Raw genomic sequence first — 16,250 nt, 5'->3', positions numbered from 1 at the left:
TATAGTTTAGCGCTAATGAGTAAATTGAAACCACTAAATATTGACTTAAAACGCTTAAGATTCCCACTACAAACTAACTAAAACTAAGCATGGTGCGCGTTGTATACACACAACCACGTGACTAGGGGGGAATACGAAACTACCTCTTTGTTACCGGCCCACCGGGCATTTGCCCGTTTGCCCATATAGCCAGTCCGCCCCTGGTTACTATTTCTGATCATAACATTGACCTAGGTCTAGTAATTTTAAGATTAAATTAAAGTCATATGAATTCTATGATTGATTCTAGATCTCTATAAGATTCTAGATCTAGTTCTAGACTAGTTTTAGATCTAGTCATTCTAGTTAGACCTATACTATAGTTGTGTGTTAGTTCTAGATCTAGTTAATCTAGTTCTAGATCTTAAACGGTTCCACGACAATTCGTTCACTGACATTTCTTTCACAGACAAATCTTTGAAACAAATTAAACACGAAATGAGAATATATAATAAAACAATATATTACTATCAAAGTGAACGATTAGTATGTGAACAATTTGTCGGTGAACGAATTGTCAGTGAACAATTAGTCGTGTGAACGATTTGTCGTGAACAAGACGTCGGTGAACAAGTTGTCAGTGAGTAATATGTGGGATGAACGAATAGTCGCGTGAACATAGGCCTATTGTCGGGTGAACAAATTGTCGTGTGAACGAAATGTCAGTGAACGAATAGTCGTGTTTCCCTCGGCAAAGTTCGTAAACTTTGTTGCTACCCAGATTTTTTAAGGCCAAACAAGTTGTGCTTGTGTCTTAGCTGTTTGTATTAATTAAATCTATATTTAGAAAATTAAACAAATAATGAGCATGAAAGTGCATTTTTAAAATGATGTTCGATGAACTAAAATAAGTTGAAAAAATCTAGTATTCGCAATTAACCTTTTAATAATTGCAAGTTAGTATCACATATCGACAATATGTAAAATAGTTGTAAATTTATTTTTCCTTTGGCATTCAAACATTTCTAATATAGTTCTAATATAGTTGCAAATGGTCAGCTTCAAACTAATTCTCTTTCGTTTCCATATAACCGCATAATTCATATTAGATATGTAATGTGTTCAAATTTGTTTTAATGAATGTCTATATTTTTGTTTGCTTAATGTGGACAATCTAGATTTAGATCCAGCGCATGCGTATCAATGCTTGCTGAGATCGAATTTTTTGCTAATGTTACCTTCAATTTGTTTTTTTTTTTGTAATAAGCGATACATTATTTAAAGTAAGTAATCTATATATTTATTACTACAGAAGTTCAAATAACTACACAAAAAAAAAAACTAGAAATGAAATAGGTATAAATATATAGATAAATATCTATATATTAGAGTTGAAATATTTGTTATGCCATAGATTAGATCTACTACTTATAGTATACTATACTAGACTGAGTAGACTAACTAGAATCTAGATCTACTTCCGGAGACCAGTTAACTTTCATTTTCACCTTTCCCTTACTGTCTTTAGACTTAGATCTAGAATCTAGTTTTTAACAAAGTTTAGACAGTCTAATCTTCATACTTATTTAGTTATTGTATTGATTGTTACTAAAATGTTACTTAACCTTGGTTAGGCCAATAATAGAATATGCATCCTCCGTTTGGGACCCCTCAACTCAAGAAAACATTAAGAAACTGGAACAGACACAAAATAGAGCAGTGAGATTCATAACACACGAATATTCACATTTGACTAGAGTAACACCTTTAGTAAAATCACTAAATTTAGAAAGCCTTCAGGACAGAAGGCTCAAAAGTAAAGTAGCAATCATACATAAAACACTGAACCATAATCTTCAAATACAAAAACAAAATTTAATAAAATACTCTGAAAGACACAAAGATAAAGGCACATTCCTCGTCCCATATGCTAGGACAAATTTGTACAAATACTCCTTCTTCCCTAGTGCTATTAGAGCATGGAATGGGTTGCCTGAGCTAGCCAGGAAAACCAGTGACTTGGCAGAATTTAAGTCATTGGTTAATATGCATGACTAAATGCATGACGCGTAGGACGTAATCATCTTCTTTTTTGAAGTAACGTCTGTATTATATAAGATAAGAAGATTTAATTAATATTGTTATTTCAATAATTTAGATCTAGGTGTCCATAAAAATAATATATATCTAGATTCACTGTCAGTGCTTTTTTTGTAAAGAAATTATACTATATAGTCTAGAACTATAGTAGCTTCTTATATAAGGCACAGCTGATCAAATTCTCCATTAAGAAACACGTCCCTTTTTCTGTTTATAATTCATTTGTTTTATGTTTGGAGCTAAAAACGATGTTTCGGGACACCGCATGTCCAATTTTAGTTAAGTTCCTGTATTTTTGTTCCGCTTTTCCAAAGCAGATGGCAGTTTTTTAGATTCTCGGTAACCAAGTATGTAAAGCTATTGTTTTAACCTCCCCCGGCAATTCATACCCATATAAGGGATGAAGGCTATATTATGAGCCTGTTTGATCGTAGGCTGATGGATATATCAAAATAAGCTTCCAAACATCTTAAGAAAGACATTTCAATCACATTCATACTGTTAGCTGTTAAATAAAATTAAAAAAGAAGGTGTTTCAACAATAATAATGAAATTTAACACATTCTCCTATAGTGCACAAGGCAAAATCGTAATAAGAAATATTATTGGGATTAATAAATCTATGATTTTTTCAATGAATAAACGTGACCTAGATCGAGATATCTAGAATATATAATTTATGAATGAAAGAAAAAGTGTGGGCTGCTAATTTGAAGCCAGAGACCATGCCCACAGCAGGTGATCACGCCAGATGAGCTGGCGGTGAGGAGAGGTATACACTAAGCGTGTAGTGTCACAAACTATCAAACAGGCAGTGGAGGGAAGGGGGAGAGAGTCATGAAAAGAATTATAAGCATCTAATGGAGGGAGGGGATGTTAAGGTGTAACAAAACGAACATCCAAATTATGAAAAGAAGAGGGTCCTTGGATGGGAATTAAAAGAAAGAGAGAGAGAATACATGTAGCCTAGTTGAAAATATCATGTTTATTAAATTATGATAATTAATTTATAGATCTATAATTTATATAGATTTATGTCTGTCTTTTTCTACACATAGATTATATAGGTAGGCATATATAAATAAATAAACTATAAACGATATATGTAGGCTATATATATAGAGAGAGGCAATATACCGGTACTATAAATACATATTGCAGAAGTGAATCTACTTCTTTTAATACAATCTAAATAATTTTTTATTAACACAGATATAATTTATTAGCAATAACATAGTGGTGTTTCTTAACAGTGCTCAATGTGCGTTAAAAGGAGAAAGCACAAAAACTGCGTTTAGTATAGGAGCATGAGGTGACCTAATTTATTTTAAAATAAAATCTTGACTTTGAGTAGTAATTCAAAGAAACACAGCTATTTTTATAGTCCTTTAGTTGCAGAATAAGAATCTGCTTTCAGTTTTTTTGTAAGTTAATCCGTAACCAAATAAAAAAAATTAAAAAAAAATGTGACCTAGTTCCCGAATACGGTGTGCCTTATATAAGAATCTACTATAGATCTAGAAGACTACATCATACTTATACTACTAGAATTCTAGATCTAGATCTAATAATCTTTATAAGTTTATAAATTGTCTTACGACTTACTTAGACTTAGATCTAGTTACTATTCTATAACTATAAATAAATTATATAATAAATATATTTTTAAAATGTCCAATCACACCAGACTCACTCATAATTTAGAATCTACGGTACTCAATGATGGATCACCTAACTTTTAACTAATAAATTTATAATAAACTTTAAAATACAAGAAAACTAATAATATAAATTCTTTTCCCCACTTTGAAAAAGGTACTGGTTCAATGTTTTATGTATAATTGCTACTTTACTTTTGAGTCTTCTCTCCTGAAGGCTTTCTAAATTTAGTGATTTTACTAAAGACTAAAGGTGTTATTCTGGTCAAATGACTGAATGTGAATATTCCTTAGTTATGAATCTCACTGCTCTATTTTGTGTCTGTGCCAGTTTGTTAATGTTTTCTTGAGTTGATGGGTCCCAAACAGAGGATGCATATATTCTATTATTGGCCTAACCAAGGTTAAATAACATTTTAGTTTTATGTTCTTATTTGATTTATATAGAAATTTCTTTTAATACACCCTATAGCTTTGTTTGATTTTTTTGATAGTTCCATCAATATGGGGATTCCATGACAGTTCTTCATTTATTATACCACCTAGATATTTTGCGTTTTTAGTCTCCTGTGTTACTGGTTTACCATGAATAAGATAAGTGGAATTTATTTGTTTTCGTTTTTTTTGTTACTCTTAATAATTGACATTTTTCTGGGTGAAAAACATGCTCCTATTTGATTCCCATTTTTGTAATTCATCTAATTCTCTTTGCAAAATTTCTGTATCTTGTGTTATTGTTCTATATATTATGGAATTGTCTGCAAATAATCTGACTTTTATTCCTAAACTAATGCGATTTGGTAAATCATTTAAGTAAATTAAAAATAATAGTGGACATAAAACTTTTCATTCCTTGAGGTACACCAGAGTTTACTGTTTAATCCACTGATGTAATGAACCATCTATGCCAAAATATTATAAATTTTTGAAGCAAGCTTTGTTGGTGAACTTTGTCAAAAACCTTAAAAAATCTGTTTGCTCATTAATATTTAAACCTTTTGAAAAATCATCAGTTTGTCCTATTAGTTGTGATTCACATGATCTATATTTCCTAAAGCCATGTTGGTATAGAGCAGTGGTCTTCAACGGGGGCGTTTTCGAGATTTTGGGGGCGCTACGTTATGATATTGTTTGAAAAATGATTAATACTAATTTAAAAAAAAACAACATATGTTACACAAAAGACTTTTTTCTGTTAGTGATGAAATATTATTTCAAAATTGTCTAGTTCTGTAGCTTATGACGACATGTAGGGAACCATCAGTGGTTGGACAATGGCTTCATAAGTAATGTAGTATAAAGAACAGATCAATCCTTGTGAGTTATGATACACAGGCAACATCTAAATAAATGTTTAGCCCGCAATTTCATTTCTATAGGAACCTAATTATAAAAATCGTAAATAAAATACAAAATTAATATAAAAATTGATTTTGTAGTGAATTCAGCAATAATAATGTTTATAATATTAAAAATAAAAATAAATTTACAATTTAACCTGAAACCAGTAGACCCTTATATTCCAAAATTCTTAGGATTTGAAAGAAATTCATGACAATCAGATTAATTAATTTTTGTGTGTAGTCACTGCCAATTATTTGACATAATTTTTGTATAATGATAATATTTCAGATACCTTCGATTCCGAAGATTACGGCTGAGTGCAGTGTTTCACATAACTACGCAAACCCAGTTGCGACCTGCATATTTTCCCGAATTTTGTGCAGACATAGTTGTTGTCTGCTGGCGATCTATTTAAGTTTTCTTTTCGTATTTAGTGGCTGTCTTCAATAATGGCTTTCTTTTAGTCACAAATGTTTGTCCCGCAGCTTTTATATGAGAACTCTTCAACTGTCTCTCTGAGACCATCTGCTGCCAGTTACTTTCCTCTATGCCAGTGAGGGCATCTTTATAGCACTTACGGGGGGAGGGGAAGGGCACCTCTGCAACTCCGTCCTACTCTAAGCTCGCCAAAGAAGATCGCCTCTGGCATGCGGTCGTCTCCCATGCGGGATAAGTGTTATTGATAGCATAAAAATTAATATATAAATGATATTTTGTTCAAATTTGCCTTCTCACGCTTGTTTATAAGTGTTTTTCTTACAGGGGGTGCTGGCGGATTTTTTAAAACAAAAAAAATCAAAAAGGGGGCGGTAAGCCAATAAAGGTTGGAGACCACTGGTATAGAGTAAAGACTCAAAAACAAAGATTTACTGCTGCAGGGGTGTTATGTTTGTCTAAGTGGGTTTATGGTGTTGCTACATATTGTATTCTATAATTTTACATGTGTGATGCTGGTTAGTGATACTGGCTTGTAGTTTTCTGAGTCAGATTTTTCTCCTTTTTAAAATAGGGGAGTGGCATTAGCTTCTTTCCAGTCTCTTGGTACTCTACCCTGGTGAAGAGATACCTGAAAAAGTATTTGAACACTGGTGCTAGCTCTTTGAGCAATCTAGCTGGATTAACGTCAGGTCCAGGTGCATTATTCGGTTTAATGTTTGCTAATAGTTTTTGGTTTTTTGGATATGAAAGATTGAAATAGAGTGCGTAATAATATTCTGTTGATATATATATAATATATATATATATATTAAGATAGTGTGAAGTCAGCACATTTTTACACTTGCAGAAAACACGACCTCAAAAAGGAGTACGTCCAGTAACCCTAGATCTAAATAACCTAGATTCTATTTCTATACTTATTTAAACACAAGATTTAGAAATCTAGATCTATCTGTATCAGATATCAATTTATTAACCAAAGTCTAGTTTAAAATAAACATAACATATCTATGCTTAGTACGGAAAAACCGTGCACATGCGTGTCGAAATTTCCCATGACGTTATCACATCCGGTGATATCTTGACTTCAGGCGCGGGTTATTTGGATTGGCTAAAGCAAACCTTAAGGGCGGAGTTAGAAATGATTTGGGAGGAAACGCGGGATCTAGAATTTTCAGTCTGGATGTAAAACTTGTAGAGTAAAGACGTATATTGTTTTGAGTTAGATCTAGTAGAAATCCAAATATATTTTTATTACTAAACTTTGTATGAAGTTATTCATCTGATACAGTTTACTATTGTAAATACTGTACTATATGTTTAGTGATTCTTAGTTGATAAATTAAAGCTTTGTATTTGAATTGAAAAGGATCTTCTTTATTGAATCTCTAAGATTGTATTTAGATCTAGAGATATATATACATCTATAGAATCCTCGGCGTCACAGTTACAAGATCTCAGCACCCCTGATGATTCGGCAAAGATCAACTAACAAGAGAGAAACTTACAAACCACAACATCAAGCTTTTAAAAATCAAACATCTCAAGATCTTTTGACTGTGATAATCTGTCTAAATAGTTTCTTTAGATATAGATCCTAGACGTAATCTTAATTAGTAATGTTTCTAAGATCAATTAAGGTTCTGGGGCATCAGTGCTCAGTGTCAAATTTTCCCCATAGATCTAGATTCATGAGAGATCTATATGTCTTTTTAATATATTTCTCTAGAGTCTATAATGTATATTGTAAAATGTATAGTAGTAAGTAGGTTAGATTATTCTATTTTCTGTGATGTAGATCTAGATTTTAAAAAAATATGACTAATATCTAGTCAGTTTTATTATATACTAGCCTGGCATTACCCGCGGCCTGCGGGTCTAAGTTTGTGTTTACTAATGTAGTGGATTGGATTTAGATGTATGTAAAACTTAGCTAATGATCCTTTCACGTTATTTCTCTTTCGCTACGAAAATAAAATTAGTTTTGCGAAAATGGGTTTACCCGAAGTCGATACATTCTTATCTATTAAAAACGAAAAGAGCGAATCTTTGTTAAATGAATTGGATTATAAAGTGAACAATTAAACGAAATAATTTTTAGTACGCGATTCATGAATGAATATAGATCTAGGCCTATCTCAACTCGGCTTCGCAGCTTTCGTAGGTGAATGTAGCTTTAGAAAACCAAATTTGAATGTTTATTTGATCAAAATATGAAATGAATGGACTTTAATTAATATGTTTATGTGTTAAAGTATAAAACTATCTGTGCGAAGAGAAGTTTTATCATCTTAGAGTTGAATTAGAGTTTTAGATCTAGGGATGGGATTATAAAGTAAACAATTAAACGAATTAATAATTAGTACGCGATTCATTACGGAATTGTCTAATGAAAGAATGTTCGTCAGGAAATCTGTAATCACAGATATAAGGAACTAATTAATGTAAAAAATGCTTTTGAAACACAAAATTGAAGGTTAATTTTATTATATAATGAAATCCATGGATCTTCTTTTGTCTTTTCATGTGTCAAAGTAAAAAACTATCTGCGCAAAGTGTATTTCTTAAAATTAGATCTAGGTCTAAATCCTTTCTATCTTTTCTCATGTCAACATTGTAGACATGGCCTAGATCCATAAAATACTATAGCTGTAATAGAGTCGGACAACTTTTTTTTTTTTTTGAGGGTCTTAAGTTTGTTTTAGGGCTACAATACATACACTAACGGTCTAAGTTGGTACCCAAGGAACATTCCTGCCTAGTTTTATCAAGATTGGTCAAGCGGTTTTGATGTCTATAAGTAACATACATCCATACATACATACCCCTCACATTCTACTTTATAATATAGATATTAAAAGATATAGCTCTTTTTTTTCTGTTTGTTTGTTTGTGTTTTTTTTTTTAATGATAGCTTAATCTAAATTCTACTTTTCTTAAAAATCATTGACTTTGCTGCCATATAGCTCTATATCTAAACCTTCAAGATGGTGATTATGGACTTGGTTCTAACCTTGGACCATCAATACATTTTGGTGTTCAGGAAAATATAGGAAGGGGGGTGTTGATCCATGGGAAGGAACTTATGAAAATCTTATGTGAATTTTGACAATTGAATTGTGTACCCTTGAAAACTAATTACTACCTTTCTTTTTTAAATTTCAATATTTGTTATGAGTTATCCTACTTTTAGAAAAAAAAGTTAAGCTTATACCCTAGACCAGGCATGTCAAACTCATTAAGGTGTATGGGCCACATAGAAAACTTACTATGACCTGAGGGGCTGCAGCAAAAAAAATCAGTTGCATAACAGCCTACTAGTTTTTTTGTAAATTAGAAATAATGCAATAGAATACAAAAATTAATGGCATACCTGTCCCTTAGCTAAATTTGTAGATTGGCTAATTCAAAAATACTTTGATTAGGCATTATTTTCTTTGTCCTGATGCTTGACGTCATTTCTGGGATACCATTTTATTAATAACAGGTTGAAATTTGTTTGCCACTGACGCTTTCATCACAGATGACAAATTTTGATCATATAATCTTGAACGGTGAGATGTTTTTGTAGCATTTATTATGGAAAAGAACTGCTCATAGAGACCAATGCATGCAAACATAGCTAGAATTCTGGCTGCAAATTTCCGCAATTCAACATACCGTTCAGAGTAAATAACTGTACAATTTTGGCACAGCTATTTCAATGTACTTCGATTTCAACTAAGAATCTGACTGCTATTCTATCAGCTCTAGTTGCACATTTCCAGCAGCATTTTCAGAATCAAATGAGAATGGAGATACAAAACATGAAAATTCTTGCTCTTATGTAACTAAGTCACGAAAACGATCACTGAAAGCAACTTCTAATGATTCTAGGTCTAAGACATTCACCAAATGTCGCAACCATATTTAATCTTTTTAGTTCCTGACACGTTGAGAAATGAACAAGATTTTCACTTCAAATTTGGTTTATCCACAGTCGTAATTTTGCTTGAAAGCATTTCACATGATTACATGCAGTTGTGACAATTTTGTCTTTACTTTGAAGTTTCAAATTTAAGTCTTGTAGGTGACCAGTGGGATCAACTGCAAATGCCAAATCTTGAACACATTTGTCAGTTTGGAAATGTTCTACAGGTTCAACTTTCATGTTCAGAAACAATACGATTTCCTCACCAAGTGCAAACAATCTCTTCAATATTACATGTCATAAGAGCCTGCGGACTTCTGTGTAGTAGGGAACACAATCAAATTTATGTCCAATGTCATCCAGAAACATTAAAAATTGGCGAGCATAAAACCATGGGCACGAATAAAATTGAGAAGTGACTGAAAACGGTCTTATGACATGTTGAAACTGTAATTGCTGTGAGTAGAATGTTTCTTGGTGAATGATGCACTGAAAATGAGCAAATTTAAAATTATCATCAGTCTCTCTTATTTTTGCAAGTAACTTTGCATCAAAACCATTTCATTTCATGGTTGGTGCGCCATACCTTGTTAGACTAGATAGCTTTACCAAAGATAAATTGTACTGCATTATCACTTCCTGTCATTTCTCAAAAACATCCTCTCTTGTTGTGGTGTTATGCATAGAACAGAACTCAAGTAGTTCCTCGTGTATGTCAAAATTCCTGTCACACCCTTTACATCAGTTGACTAATTGACTAATAGAGAGCCAATGAAAATAATTCAAAATCAGCTATTTTGTTCTTTAATTGTTCACGCAACCTGACTGACATGTCATTTATTCTATCTGCCACAGTGTCACTAGTTATATCTATTTCTTTGAATGCTTTCACTTTTTCTGGACAAATTACTTCGGCTCTAAGGACACACTCCTTCATAAAATCACATTTATTAAATGATTTGCAATGGCTTACAATGAAGTTTGACAAAATGTAGCTTGCTTTCACTGCAGACTCACCCTCGTTGTTCAGTTACAAATACTATTTTTCAATTCAAGTAGCTTGTCATCTCTTGTTTTCCAGCGTAATAGTTTAACATTATTTTTATAATTTTTTAGGTGGCCAAGGGGGCCACATGCGGCCCCCGAACACCAAGCTTGACATGCCTGCCCTAGACCATAGACACTTTAAATATAGTGTGAATATGGTTTGAGTTAGTAATAATGTAATGTTTGATAACAATCTTATTAGTAAGTCATCATATTATATACATGTTTAGTTGTCTAGTTCTGTGATAGTGTTCTGCATTCATACAGAGAATAGATATGGTTTGGTTTTGTGTCTTAAAGCTACTTGATCATGGGGGATAAGATAAATTTGTTGGTCCAACCAAATGGAAATTCAGTTTGACTACCATTGTCCACCTCAGCATTTCTACTGAAAGAAACAACAATATAGTCTATGCAAATATGAACAACATTCACATAGATATGTAACATACACATACATACCACCAGTGCTTTATGAATTAGGAATCTATGTATTTCATGGACAAGTGACCTTGAAAAACACCTTGACTGAAAGTGGGACAAGTTTTTAGCCTTAATGGAGTCCAGACCTGATGTAAAAGTGGTTTAATGGGTGCAAATATTCTTTAAGAATTTAGTGTGTTTTGGAAAGGTTTCTTTCATGAAAATGTTCTTCAAGAGATGGTAGCCATGTTTTTAATTAGTCTGTCTGGTTGTCTCAGGGTTCAGATCTAAACCAATTGTGAACATTGTTTACTAAATATTGTAATAACTTTAAGTGAGACGACTCATTGAGACATGGATGTTTATTCACAGGACATTGCCCCCTTCTTAGAGCTTTTTGTCCCGAAAAGAAACAGTGCAGTGGAGATTTGACAGTTCAGGTGGAAGTCGATCGGTGGGAACCACAGACGGTAGGGTGCCTATTGCCCACGAAGCCATCTGCACAGTTTCCCGCGGCCGTCGTTTACGCTTGAGACGATATCATGGTTGCTGCTTCAACCTCATGACGATAGTCGCTGATGCAATGCTTTTTGTCCCGAAAAGAAACAGTGCAGTGGAGATTTGACAGTTCAGGTGGAAGTCGATCGGTGGGAACCACAGACGGTAGGGTGCCTATTGCCCACGAAGCCATCTGCACAGTTTCCCGCGGCCGTCGTTTACGCTTGAGACGATATCATGGTTGCTGCTTCAACCTCATGACGATAGTCGCTGATGCAAACCAGCTGACACATGGAGAGTAGTGGAGGACAGTTGCCAGCCACTTAACACAAATGGAGGTTGTGGCGATCACTGTAGATTCCAGGGTTGTTGTTCTAAGACTTTGAGTCAGCTGACCTTTTCCATGCCCATGGAGCACCCTTGTAATGTTCATCCACCACTGCACAGGTTTCGCTATATTAATTCACAATGGTTCAAGTCACTCTGACTCATGTGGCTAGAAGTACACCAATTGCAATAACTTAAGTGAGGCAACTCAACATTCCCTGGTTCAATTTCAAATTGGAAGGTTTCTAGATCTTCTTCTTTCTCAATCAAGGCTTGCCGGAGACGAGCCGTGAGCGTTTCTCTGCTACCGATGGGTTTTAAACCTCGGTTCTGAAGCTCTTTTCTTATCTATTTAATTGAGAGTTGATGTAATAGCTTGAAAATATGTCGTCCCGAGACATGACGTTAAACTGCGCTCCTCTTTCCTTAGCACTTTTGGAGCTCAAAAGTGCCCTACTTCTTTTCTATCATTGTGTCTGCCTCCTCTTTTCCTAAGTCTGCCTTCATTGATCATCACACTGTCTCCTTAACTTTAAATTCTCACTACGTCCTAGACCAGTCCGTTTGCCGTGGACTGCGACGGGTAAGGGGGGATAAAGAGATCCTGGTGTTTGAGTGGTGGCTATCTGAGGATAAACCACAACAACACAATACTTTGGCTCCAAGTTCCCCTAGACCTGAGACCCAGATGGCCCGCTCTGGGTCAACCGGCTGGTCATGCCGAGCTACCAGCATAGGTCGTCGACCTATGCTGGAGGGCGGTGGCTGGAGGGTCAATCAGGGAGCTGCTGTATCGGACACATGTCCGATGTAGCAGCTGACTGAGTATAGCACCTGTGTAGCCCTGGCGGGCTCATTCTGGACATCCTAATGGCCCGTCCCCTTGTTGGACTCGATGGCGGGTGGGGAGCACAGGTGCCGAATTAACCAAAATATATATGGACAAAAAAACACACACAAAACTACTTGCCCCAGACCTATGTCTGGGCAAGAAACGACGAATTGACGATAAAAAAGAGGAGGTCCCAAAAAGCTGTGCCACCTGGCCATCATTTCTGGTGGTTAGATGCACAGAGGAGGGAAAAAGCCTGACCAAGTTGAGCCCTTTTATTATCTATAAGGGACTCAAGTCAGTAGTGGGAGAGCCCAAGAGTGTGTCTAAGCTACACAAAACAATGGAACTCCTTGTAGAAGTAGACAGCAAGACACACTCTGATGGGCTTTTAAGATGCAGAAGACTCTGTGATCTCCAAGTGGAAGTCATGCCACACAAGAGTCTGAACACCAGCAGAGGTGTAATCAGCTCTAGGGACCTACTGGAATGTTCCGAGAAGGAAATAGTGGAGGGCATTGAAGGAGTCACCCATGCCCGGCGCATTACCAGGCGCAGGGAGGGTGAGGAGGTCAAAACCGCCACTATTATCCTCACATTCGGAACTAGGACACCGCCAGAGTATGTGAAGGCAGGATACCTACGAGTTCCAGTGAGGCCCTACATACCTAACCCCATGAGGTGCTTCAAGTGCCAGGGTTATGGACACGGCGCGGCAGTCTGTAAGAGGAACACTGTGTGTGCCAGATGTGCTGGAGAGGGTCATGAGGTCAAGGGCTGCACAGCCCAGTTCAAATGCCCTAACTGTCAAGCTGGCCACTCAGCCTACTCCAAGGACTGCCCTGTGTGGAAACAGGAGGTTGCCGTGCAGGAGTACAAGGCAAGAAACGGATGTACCTTTAGCCAGGCGAAATCGGCTGTACTGGCCCTACCCAAGGGCCAATTCGGCTTGACAAAGACCTACGCCCAGGCTGTTGCTAAGAAAGGAAGATCCATAGCCACACAGACGGACACATTGACCCCACCACCCCCTCCTCCTCCCCCAACTCAGAAGAAAACACCGCCAAAGAACACACCTCTGAAGAAACAAGAAAGCCCTGTTGTCATGCTAAAGAACAGGTTCTCTGTGCTCGCTGATGAGAGCATGGAGACTGAGCAGCATGTCAAAACCAATACTCCGGGAGAACCCGGAGACATCATGTCTGACACAGGTTCTCCTCAGAGAACCCAGCCAGACACCCCAACCTCTACTGAGTTAGAGGTTGACCAACTCCCTAAGGGGAGAAATCAAAGCGTAGAGGATGCCCGAGGTGAGAGAGGAGGAAATAACCTCCGCTCTAACCAGAGGGATCTCCCCTCTCCAGAGAGAAAGACTTCCCCCAAAAGGGGGTTGTCCTCCTCTCCATCCAAACCCAAGAATAAAAATACCAAGGTCACTGGAATAAAGGGAAACCCCTCCGGGGGCCTCCCAAGGCCAAATAGCTCCAAGTAGGTCATCTAGAATAAGCCATGGATTCCAGAATTGTACAGTGGAATTGTAGAGGCCTCAAGGCCAATTACGAGGAAATGCAGCTACTGATGGACTCTGAGACTCCTGTAGCTGTCTGCTTACAGGAAACATTTCTAAAAGATTGCATCAGCTTCCGAAGCTACCGTGCTTACACCAAGAATGTTGAGGATGCAGAGAGAGCATCAGGTGGAGTCTGTATCCTTGTGAAGGATAGCATCCCCCATGAGAGGGTAGAACTACAGACCACACTACAGGCCGTAGCAGCTAGGATAACCCTTCACAAGGTTATCACTTGCTGCAGCCTGTATCTACCACCAGGCGCTCCATTAAACCGAACAGACATGGAGGACCTATTGAAACAACTCCCATGGCCTTATTTAATCCTTGGGGATTTCAATGCCCATAACACCATGTGGGGATCCAACAATACCGACACAAGAGGTCGTATGCTGGAGGATATCTTCCTCCAACATGATTTATGCATACTTAATGATGCATCACCGACCTACTTGCACCCAGGAACTGGATCATTCACATGCATTGACCTCACCGTATGCGTCCCCGGACTTCTGGACGATTTTAAATGGTCAGTTAGCAATGATCTACGGGGAAGTGATCACTTCCCAATCATCATTACTAACAATCTCCCTTCATTGGGACGACCTCAGCGGTGGAAACTGAATAAGGCCGATTGGGAACAATTCCAAAAAAGATGCTCTGAGGATATCACAGAAAATATCCTCCATGAACAGAACCCAGCTGATACCTTTGCTAGCAAGCTACTAAGTATAGCCAGGAAAGTTGTACCCCTAACCTCTGCAAATCCAAAACGGCCTAGCAAACCATGGTTTGATACAGCTTGCAAAAGTGCTATTGGTGATAGGAAAAAACGACTGGCTGCATTTATAAAGAATCCTTCCCAGGAAAACCTAAAGCTATTCAGGATAGCTAGAGCAAAGGCTAGACAAACCATACGGTCAGCCAAAAGGAATTCCTGGAGAAGTTTTGTCGGCAGTCTGGATGCCAAAACTTCTGCTAGAGCGGTTTGGAAGGCAGTAAGGCGAATCAAAGGGAAAGAATCAAATGCAATAGGGCATTTGAAAAACCAAGGACGAACTGTCACGTCCCCCAGAGAAATAGCTGACTGCCTTGCATCCTCAATAGCAGAAAAATCATCCACTGCACACTACACGCCAGAGTTCCAAAAAGTCAAAACCAGGGAGGAAAGACACCCCATTGATTTCAGGTCAGAGAACAATGAAGACTACAACAAACCGTTCTCGCTTGAGGAACTGAGGGAATCACTGGACAAGTCACATGACACAGCGCCTGGAGAAGACGAAATCCATTACCAGTTCCTCAAGCACCTTCCCGAACCCTCATTGGCAGTCCTACTAGGGGTCTATAACTGTGTGTGGCAAACAGGCGCTTTCCCAAACAGCTGGAGGAAAGCCACAGTTATACCGATACCTAAACCGGGAAGAGACGGCTCTGACCCAGCTAACTATCGACCAATAGCACTAACAAGCTGCATCTGCAAAACCATGGAAAGAATGATTAACAGTAGGCTGGTCTGGTACCTGGAAAGGAATAAAGTGATCTCAAACTACCAGTGCGGATTCCGGCAGGGGCGGACAACTGACCACCTGGTAAGGCTGGAAGCTTATATTAGAAATGCATTACTCAGAAGAGAACATCTAGTAGCTGTATTCTTCGATATAGAAAAGGCCTATGACACAACCTGGTGGAAACATGGCATTCTACGTGACCTGGCGCTTATGGGGCTTAAGGGACACCTCCCCCGTTTTGTGGAGGAATTCCTGAAAGATCGAAAATTTCAGGTCCGAGTGGGCAACTCCGCTTCTGACACTCATGACCAGGAAATGGGTGTACCCCAGGGCAGCATTCTGTCAGTCACCCTGTTCAACATTAAAATAAATAGCATCATAAATGCGCTGTCTCCTGGCATAGAGTGCTCTTTGTATGTTGATGACTTTGTCATTCTTACTTATGGGAAAAACATGAACACCTTAGAAAGGAAATTACAGTTATGTTTAAACAAAATTCAGGGTTGGGCAAACTATAATGGTTTCAAATTCTCTGACTCCAAAACAGTTAGTATGCATTTTTGTAATCTAAGGGGGCTCCACCCAGACCCTGAACTATTTATACACAAAAAGAAGA

The 16,250-nt window shown here is 37.2% G+C and overlaps 1 protein-coding gene across 5 annotated transcripts in view; it reads left to right on the top strand.

The window, feature by feature from the left end:
• The first annotated feature begins 1,149 nt into the window (after positions 1-1,149).
• Positions 1,150-16,250, top strand: part of LOC106072205 (RPII140-upstream gene protein-like) — a 33,160-nt gene continuing 18,059 nt past the window's right edge. For 2 of the 5 annotated variants that reach the window (XM_056026911.1, XM_056026915.1), the window contains exon 1: positions 6,091-6,214. The gene's annotated coding sequence lies outside the window, so the exon portion shown is untranslated. Of the gene's footprint in view, positions 1,263-6,090; positions 6,215-6,815; positions 7,079-11,594; positions 11,845-16,250 lie in introns of those variants that run through there. The other 3 variants (XM_056026912.1, XM_056026914.1, XM_056026913.1) reach the window with 3 other exon arrangements.

The sequence above is a fragment of the Biomphalaria glabrata genome, chromosome 4, assembly GCF_947242115.1.
Source record: "Biomphalaria glabrata chromosome 4, xgBioGlab47.1, whole genome shotgun sequence".
NCBI lineage: Eukaryota > Metazoa > Mollusca > Gastropoda > Planorbidae > Biomphalaria > Biomphalaria glabrata.
Note: the sequence above shows the minus strand (reverse complement) of the source record. Positions and strands in the feature narration are given on the sequence as shown.